This window comes from Crocodylus porosus, unplaced genomic scaffold, assembly GCF_001723895.1.
Source record: "Crocodylus porosus isolate Cpor-Errol unplaced genomic scaffold, CroPor_comp1, whole genome shotgun sequence".
NCBI lineage: Eukaryota > Metazoa > Chordata > Crocodylia > Crocodylidae > Crocodylus > Crocodylus porosus.
The window spans coordinates 21,582,622-21,592,050 of NW_017728943.1; the positions used below are offsets into that span (position 1 = coordinate 21,582,622).

Here is a 9,429-nt window from a genome sequence, read left to right on the forward strand (position 1 = left end):
CTGCCAGCGGAGGTGGTTCAAGCACCTACACTGAACACCTTCAAGAGTAAATTGGATGCTTATCTTGCTGGGATCCTATGACCCCAACTGACTCCCTGCCTTTTGGGCAGGGGGCTGGACTCGATGATCTCCCGAGGTTCCTTCCAGTCCTGATGTCTATGAAATCTGTGAAATGGCACTAGAAGCAAGTCTGTGGCAATAGGGCTGAAGAGTCACCCTCTTGTGAGCAAGAGAAAACATTCACCCCAAGCAGGGAGGAGCTGGAACACTTGTCACCAGTGGTGCCATCTGCACTGATATGGCGTCAGAGGCACTCTTGAAGATCAGTCCTACAGCAGGAACATAACACGTCCACCCAAAATCAAGGAATTGCCACTGGCTTGCCAAACCTGGAGGAGATGCAGAATGCTGACAGTACTTGTGTGCTGAGTAATTAAATCACTGATAATGAAAATACCATGAACAGCAAACACATAAGTTTCAGCTGCCAGAATAATTTCTACAGTGGAACAGGCAGCTGCAGAGGTTCCTATTCCTGCTATGCACAAGCACTGACCTGAAGAATAAAAGTGGTTGAGTGAGCAGAAAGCCACTGGGTTTCCCCCAAGAGTTAATATTATCCTGTGACTCTTATTTCAGGCTGCTTATTTTATCTTTCAAAAATAAAACAAAGGGAATTAGAAAGGCATCTTGAGTATGTGGCTATTATTCCCTGCCACAGGGATTAATAGCCTGCATGGATAAAGGTTTAAAAAAACCTGATTGAACCTAGGAAAGTTTTTATAAAATATTTGTCAGGAAATTATCAAAGAAATCATGGAGAAATCAGGCTAGAAGGGACCTCCAGAGATCACCTAGTCCAACCCCCTGCCTGAGGCAGGATCACCCCATCCAAACCATCCCATACAAATCCATAATCTTAGTAAAACTACTGTCATCCCTGACAACACGTCATAACACCTTCACCTGCCACAGGTAGAGCAGTGGGACCACAGCAACCAACACCCTGCTTCTGTAGAAGGTTGTTAATATACACTCAAGAAATCCCAAGTAGAGGGCAATGCCCCACCCCCCATGGAGTAAGGCAAAACCCCTCACAGTCCATACTAATCTGAACACAAGGTAAAATTCCTTCCTTCACCATTCTTCCATTGTCATTCAAAATCTAAATACAAATTATCAAAGGTATAAAAAATCCAGGTATGTACTGTCTGGATCAGCTCTGAACCAAGGTCAGATTGATGGGGGCCAGAGAATGAGGACTAACACTGCAGGGTGTCACAGCCGTACCCTGCATGGATTATAATCAAGCCAGGATGGGTCCTAGGAAGACTATGAGGGATGACCTGGTCACACTCTCAAGCTTTCACAATTGGGCATTGTGAAAGCTTGAGAATGTGACCAGATATGACTGTCTGTGCAGCCTTATCCCCTGTAATCTGGGGTAGAGGCTTGGGCTCTCAGAGCCTCTCCAGTAAAATAACCTGTAGTTCCTTTGATGTTCCCACTGTGCCCTGTCTATAAACACCTGGCAGACCATTCACTATGAGGGAGAAGGATGGTACAGAAAGAAGCCAGTGAGCTAGCTAAATTATTCCCACCGGGTCCTAGCGGACATGGCTGCTCGTGACCCAACTACCCCCAACTGGCCTGTTACCAGCATAGGTGTGGCTGCCTGCTTATAAACAGTAATTCCTTCAGTACCCAGCAGGCTGCTCAACAGGACCAATGACTCTGTCTAGTCCTGGGCTTCACTCCTTGTTCCTGGCTTCCTGGGCATAGCATCCCGCAGGCCAGGGTAGGGATGTGGGAGGTTTTCTCAGCATCTCACTGCAGTGTTCCTGGGCATTTAACAGTTTCCTCTGAACTTCCTGGGAAGAGTAATGGGAAGCTACAGGTGACTGGGGGTTGACTTCTACATCCTACTTTGCACCAGTGCTCGTACATTAGGCATGAACTTCCTTCTGGTTTTTCACTTTGGTCTGTTCAGTGAGCACATCAATGTTTATAAGCAGGTTCCAGGAAGCATCCTGAATGTGGAGCTAGTTCAGACTGAGAAAAGCATTTTTGCCTCCATTCCTGGAGGCTGAGACGGCCCAAGACAGTGTCACCTACACACATTTGCAGGCAACCCAGCGTGGCCCCCTCTCTAGGCAGGCTCTCCATTTTGTTTCTTAAGCAGGGGCTCATTTTCATCTCCTCTTCTTTCTTGGGTTTGTTTCCCATTCCCTGGGTCCTACTTGTTGCATTCCTGGCTTCCTATTTCTTCCTGGTTCCTGCTTGCTGAATCCTTGTTCCAGACTCCAGCCCCAACCCTTTAGCTCCAGGCTCTTGACAGCTAGCTTCTGGCTTTCGGTTGACGATCACCTACCTCCCAGTCCCTTACAGCTATAGCTGTTCTGGACCTCCTGGATCCCTGCTCCCCCCCATCCCCTTTCCCTCCAGGCTTATGGTTGTACTCAGGATGATCGCCCATGTCTTTATCCCTTAAACCTCAGCCTCCTGACCCATCAGGGTGATTCCCTGACTCATGCCTGTAATTTGCTATACTTTGTACCTTTTATGTCCTGACCTTGTGTGCTCTTGATCCCCTGGGTTGTGACTCTCAGAAGTCAACCCCCAGTCACCTATTATCCCAGTCTTGCCAAGACAGACAAGAAAGTGAAATATAAAGATGCTGCTCTACAAAGGGCACCAATCTCACAAATGGGAATATGCAGAGACCAGAGGAAATTAACCTACCTGTTTCAACTAACTCAAGGTCCCTCTCTGCAACAAATACTAGTTAAGTCAACCCATGAAGTAGTTTTCTTCAACAAACCAATCTATGAGTTATTAGATCAAAGTACAGACTGGGACTCACTAAATGTACTGTCTGAAATCTTTTTAAATGCTTTTATTTACAGTGCTAGTTGAAAACAATATATATATTTATATCTATCATCCTTGTGATGTCTGTGCCATAGAAAATCCTGCAGCTGGATCAGCTCTAATTTACCAAAAAAAAAATCCCAAACAAACAGCAACAAGGAAATCTGTAAGAATGAAAATCAAAATTTGGTCCCCAATTATTTCTCACTTTTTCTGTTTTTTTCTTTTTTAAAAAAAGCCTCAAAACGAGAAGAAAAAAACTCCAAAAACCTGAAGCTTAGATGAATTTACACATAAAAACTTTTTATCTTCTTGAAAAAATTCCCAGGGTCCAGCTTACTGCTGGTCATGTAAACATTTAAAAAATTGTTAAAAGTAAATTTCTGTTGTGTGTATGGTTTAATAAGAGCATTATTTGCCGTAATATTCTTTTTGCTCTCCCTCATCCCTAAGAGAGAAACAGATAAGGAAGGCCTAAGATGGGAAAATGTCAACATGGAATCCCTGTCCCCTTTGATACCTCAGGGAGGCTATGGGAAGGCAGGTCTCAGAACCCTGGTCAAAGGCAGGTGAGAATCTTGGTCAGATTATTGAAAGATGGCAAGTAAAAAGGGATTAGATGTCCTTGTCATGTGATGGGTCTGGCAGCTGGGATTGTTCAGGTTCTTTGCTGGGTCTTGGGGAACAGAGCACAGGAAGCATCAGTAGTAGAGATGGTGTGGGGAGTAGGACAGCCTCAGGTTTGGGAGCACTGTAAGCATACTGGACCTTGGGATAGAAGGGAAACTGCCCCTTTCCCTGTCTGACACCATTTTTTAATCCTCCCTCATCTGAGACTGTGTGAAGCCAGAGACTAAATGGGCAGTATAAGCATGGGCTGGAAGGGAGAGAAATGGACGGCGCATGGATGCGAAGAGAGGACTCAAGCTGAAGACCCATTTTCTGTCTTCTGTCTCTTTGGATCCACTTCATCCTGTACAGGGAGAGAAAGAGAAAAAAAAAAGAGAGATCAGCATAGCCAAATGGCTATAAATACCATGATGCATCCAGCCTGAAACAGTCCCACACACCAAGCCACAGAACCTCCGCCTGTATTTCATCCCACCATATGGCTCCCCAAATCTTTGGTCTGTATGGAGTTTACACAGGCACAGCATTTGCACACACTCCAATGATGGACATGGCAAAAGAACATGGATAAATCTGTCCAAATGATACCAACCCTAATACAGCCTTCACATAAACTGCACATGGACAGTATCAGTTCTTCATAGCAAACAGAGCTAAAGGGGGGCTGAATCACATTGAAGTGACAACAGAGGAAGTTTAAGAACAAATCAAGAACACTAGTAAGTCACCAGAATGGGATGACATACACAGGAGAGCTCTAAAAGAACTCAAATGTGAAACTGCAGACATGCTGGCAATAGCATGTAACTTATTGTTATGAATGGCATCCATGCCAGAGAACTGGTGGGTTGTCAACATAACACCCATCTTCAAAAAGAGCTACAGAGGTGATCCTGAGAACTACAGAACAGCAATCCTGCCTTCTATCCTTGGCAAACTGGTTAGAATCTGTAACTGAGAATAAAATCAGCTCTCACTGGATTAATATGATATACTGGGGAAGTGAGCATTATTTTTGTAAAGGGAAATCCTGTCTCACCACACCAATCTGCTGAAATTATTTGAGGGTGTGAATGAGGACCTGGACAAACATTTGGAAACTGATATATTTAGGTTTCAAAAAAGGCTTTTGACAATGTCCCTCATCAAAGGCTCTTAAAATAACAGACTTGCCTTGGGATTGGAGGGATGGTTCTTTCATGAATCAAAAGCTGGTTAGAAGATAGCAGGTAAAGGGGAGGGTAAATTGTCACTTTCCAGGATAAAGGAAAGTCAGTAATGGGGTTTCCCAAGGATATGTCCTGGGTTGAGTTTTATTCAGCATTTTCATAAATGACCAGAAAAGGGAGTGCACACCAAAATCTCCAAGTTGCAGATTATAGTGAATTATTCCAAGTAGTCATATCCCAAATTGATGGTGAGGAGCTGCAAAAAGTCTCACAATGTGAGTGAGCAGACAAAAAACTGTCAGATGAAGTTCAGCGTTTACAAGTACAAAGTAACGCACATGGGAAAAAATAACCTCAACTATATGTACACAAGGATGGGTTTTGAACTAGTTACAACTCAGGAAACATGGGAGTCTTTGGGGATAATTCTCAAAAAACACCCACTAAGTGTACAGTGGTGACCAAAAAAAGACAATAAAAATGTTGGGTATCATTAAGGGACTTGAAAACAAAACAGAAAACATCATCCTGCCACTAACTCCATGGTGAACCCTCATCTTGAATACTGCATGCAGTTCTGGTCTCCACATTTCAAGAAGGTTGTAATGGAATTAGAAAAGGTACAAAGAAGGGCAACCAAGATGATAAGGGGTGTGGCTGCAATACCAAGAGAAACTAAAAAAGCTATTGCCAATTCAGCAGGGGCCATGAGAGTTAACCCTCTAACTATCTTACTACAGCAAGAGGGTGATGTAGAGGAATGGACTTCACTCCTCCAGTATACAGCTGGGAGCATTCAGCCATGTTAAGCCCATGCTGTAGCAGGGAAGACTGGAAAGTCTTTCTTTTTTCATTCTGCCATTTCAAAACAAGGCATACATCTTATTCAGGGGCATGTGGTACGTGAGTAAATATGGTAAATAGAACAGTCTGGGAGGTGTCCTCTGACATCCCTAAACCAGTAACAATGGATGCCAGGGATGTAATGAAATGTGTGCTGTTCCTATAAATGTACCAGATCACTTTTTTAATTGAAATAGAACCTAGGACCTACAGCATCCCGCCCCCCTCTTCCCCTACAGCTGGTCAGTCTGTGAGGAAGAGAAGGGAAGGGGGTGGTGATTGAGGCCCCCCCAACAGTGAAGGAGGGAATGGGGTAGGGGCTGGGGTGCGTGGGGCCCCAGCCGGGACAGGTAGCGGAAGGATCAAGCCCAGGATGCTCGTCCAGGCATGGGGGGGATGGGGGGGGACACAGACGGGATGACTCCTGCCACTGCATGGACCCTGGCAGAGGCCAAGAGGGCATGCCCCCTTCCCAACCTGCGCGCAGGGAGGAGGTAGCTGCTGCTGCACGCTAGGCTTTGCGCCCCAAGCCCTGCTGCAGATGCCCTGGGAGCGACATGACACCACATGAGTCCCGCCACTTGGCTGACCTGCACCCCTGCCTGCCTGGCGGCAGGACACATGTGGCATCATAGCACTCCTGGGGAGGTGCAGTGACAGGAGCCCCCGTGTGCCTGAATGAGCTGCCCAGGCTTCGATCAGTACCTACCTTTGTGTACTGTTGCCCAGGCTTGATCTTAGTCTGGGGGGGACAGAGCACATATGCGTATGCAAGTTCAGCCCCCAGAGATTGAGACGGACTGTCAGAGGCTCCAAGATCAACCAGTCAAATCACAAATGACTGTTTAGTGACAGATGCTCTAGAGCATCTATTATTGCTACTGTTGGAAACAAGCTACTGAACTAGCTAGACCGTTGCTCTAACCTAGAATGGCACTTCTTTTAATACTTGTGACCCACAGGGACCCACCCTGAGCACTAGATCTCTATGAATTTCCCCATAGAATCTTAATTTCACTTGGAATCCAATTTCCTCTGTAACCCCCAAAGATTATGTGTGTGTGTGGGATCCAGGGCTGGACACCATCTCAAACACGCTAGGCCTGATAGACATGGGAGAAGGGCCCAGATCAGCTTAATGTAGAATCCACAAAGGTTCTTTATCCATTCACATCAGATGTATCCAGTAGCCCTGGGTGGGATCTGAGTGGCTCTGGCAGTCCTCAGCAAAATCACCCCATGGGTTTTCCCTTTCCTGGGAAGGCAGGGCACACCCTCTCACTCCTAGTGCCATCACCCACCTCCTCTTCCTCCTCTGCAGATCGCTTCTCTGTGTGTCGATCCTGCTCTTGCCCATTCTCATCTCCATCTAGACATAAGCAAAAACTATGGGTTAAAAGAGGCAATAATCAAGAGAACCCAACCATACTGTGAATGCAGGAGAGGAAGGAAGGGGACTGTTACATTGCAAGGTCATTCACTTCTCTCAACTTCCCATACACAACTCCCACCTTCGTCCTCTTCTCCTCCTTCTTCATCATCAACATCCTCAGGACTCTCTTCCTCCTCTTCCTCAGCTCCATTCTCCTCATCCTGAGTAAGACAAAAAAAAAATTGGTTCTTACCCACTCTCCCCCTACCTTCCTCTTAACAGACCCCTCTCTCTCATGCAGGTGCCACACTTGTATCAAGACTGCAATCCATATATGCAGTTATTTGAAGGCAAACCATACCGCCAGAAACCTAACATGGAAGCTCCAAACACTGGGCACCTTTGGTGCATGGGGCAGCGCTGGTGGCTGTGCCACTAGTGGCAGCAGCATAGCCAGCCACCAGCTGCAGCAGGACCTGTATTTAAACCCCCACTTCCCTCAAAAGGTGGCACCTGGGACTGCTACCCTGGTTGCCCTACTTCAGTTATACTACTGGTTCCAGCCATATCAGCAGGCCTGTGCTACCAAAACCTTCCTTGCCAAGCACAGCTGTCTCCCCATGCAACCCACTTTCTCACCATTCCCTAGTCCACTGCATCATCACCTATCTCCCAGACCTGCCCCCAGCCTCTACCACCCCATCTTCACTGACCTGCTCATCCTGCCCATGCTTCCCTTGCCACCTGCCTCCCTTCCATCTCCCTTCTCAACATGCATCCTCTATCATCTGGCTCCCTTAGCACTAAAACTCCCTAGATTCCCCCAGAACTGTATCACCCACATAACTTCTGGTCTCGCTCTATTATTACACAGACCGCCCTACTGCCTGAAACCCTCTTGAAGTCCCCAAACTGTGCCTCTTCCTTCTCAATCTCTACAGTAGTGATTCTCAACCAGGGTGCCATGGCACCCTGGGTTGCCATGAGATTCTTTTAAGGGTGCTGCTCAATATTATCACTGTTAGGTGTGCAAACACCTAGGCATGACTCACAAGATAAATCCAGAGATTTCAAATAGGAATCCATATAGTGTCAAAAACATTTTGACCCACTGTTGTTTTTCTGAGTTCCTTGCAACAGAAGAATTTCTCTATAATTGCTCCCCACAGTCGAGAAACAACAGAAGGTAAGAGCTGTTTTTTCTTACGGGTGCCTTGAGGTTGAAAACTACTGCTTTACAAGGTAGTTCCCTTGCACATTTTTCCTCTTCCAATCTGGTATTTCCCCAATCTGGACCAGGCTCTGCACTCCCCTTTCTTCCTCCATACCATCTCCTGTTGACCCGCACCCTTTTCTGCCATTTACCTTCTTGTTCCCTGGCCTGTATCTCTGATGGCCCTTCTCTTCCTCCTGGTTTGTTCTAACCATACATCCCATCTCCAAAACTCCCTCACCTAACTGGCATTCAGCTGCCACCTGCCTCCCTCCTAAACTGCAATAGCCTGCCCTTCTCCTGTATTCCTTCTTTCTGTCCCAAGCTACCCCTTCTCATGCCAGCTGCCTCTCTTACTACCAAAATCCTCCTCCAAACACACATCCCAAAGAGAGACTACATTTGGCCTCACCTCTACTACTTCTTTCTTCTTTTCTTTGTGAATAGATTTCTCCTCCAGTTTTTCCTTCTTTTCTTTCAGGTCCTAAATATAGAATGAAAAAAAAAATCATTCCAAGATTTGATGCCCGGACACACAGCACATTGACACAGATATTATTTATATCAGTTGTGTACGCCAATGGAAATTACACCAAGAAGTGTGGTTCCACCAAGATGCTTCAGGGAATATACTTATATTCAAGTATCCAAAGCTACCAGTTTATCCCAAGTTTGCTGCCTGCACTTCACCACCAGGTGGAAGGAAAGCAGCAGTAGTCTGTTCATAGCAAAGGGATAACAGAGGTAGCTTTCTACTACACAATACTGAAGCCACTATAACTTAGTTGTAATCCTAATTTTTCCCCCAAGATAATTCTACAATGGATTCAAATAAGTTACAACAGCATAAGGCTGTATATCATTGTGTGTGCTGCTTGGTTACACCAGTGTGCCTAAGCCCACAGTGGCAAAGAGAATGAAAGGATGAGGCTGTTAAAGTAGAAAGCAATGAGGAACAAGAGAGGACATGGCAAAATAAAGAAGCAAACAAACAAACAAAAAATAACAAGTAGGGCATTGGGGCCCTCTTCTCAGTTAGACAGAGGGACAGCCAAGGAAAAGGAAAAGCAGCAGATTTAAACCTGAGGAATGGAAACATTTCCCATAGAACCCACAATTGGCAAGTAAGACCCAATCGCCATACGATACTACACAAGAGACCAAGAGATTTTTTAAGTGGATCAAACACATATGGAAAACAATAAACAGCTAAGAGTTATATTTAGACAGGAGAAACTTTAAGATGGTCATAATAAAACAGACAAATTCCAAGGCTGGACAAATAAGCCAACCATTAGGAGGAACCGATGCCATAACTGTCCACCAGGGGG

At 45.6% G+C, this 9,429-nt stretch overlaps 1 long non-coding RNA gene across 1 annotated transcript; it reads right to left on the reverse strand.

The window, feature by feature from the left end:
* Nucleotides 1-6,813: 6,813 nt before the first annotated feature.
* Nucleotides 6,814-8,550, reverse strand: LOC109319395. Its single transcript, XR_002103499.1, has 3 exons — nt 8,511-8,550; nt 7,025-7,106; nt 6,814-6,882 (listed from the first exon to the last, which is right to left on the reverse strand). It is a non-coding gene; the product is annotated as an uncharacterized LOC109319395 (long non-coding RNA).
* Between the last annotated feature and the right edge of the window lie 879 nt (nt 8,551-9,429).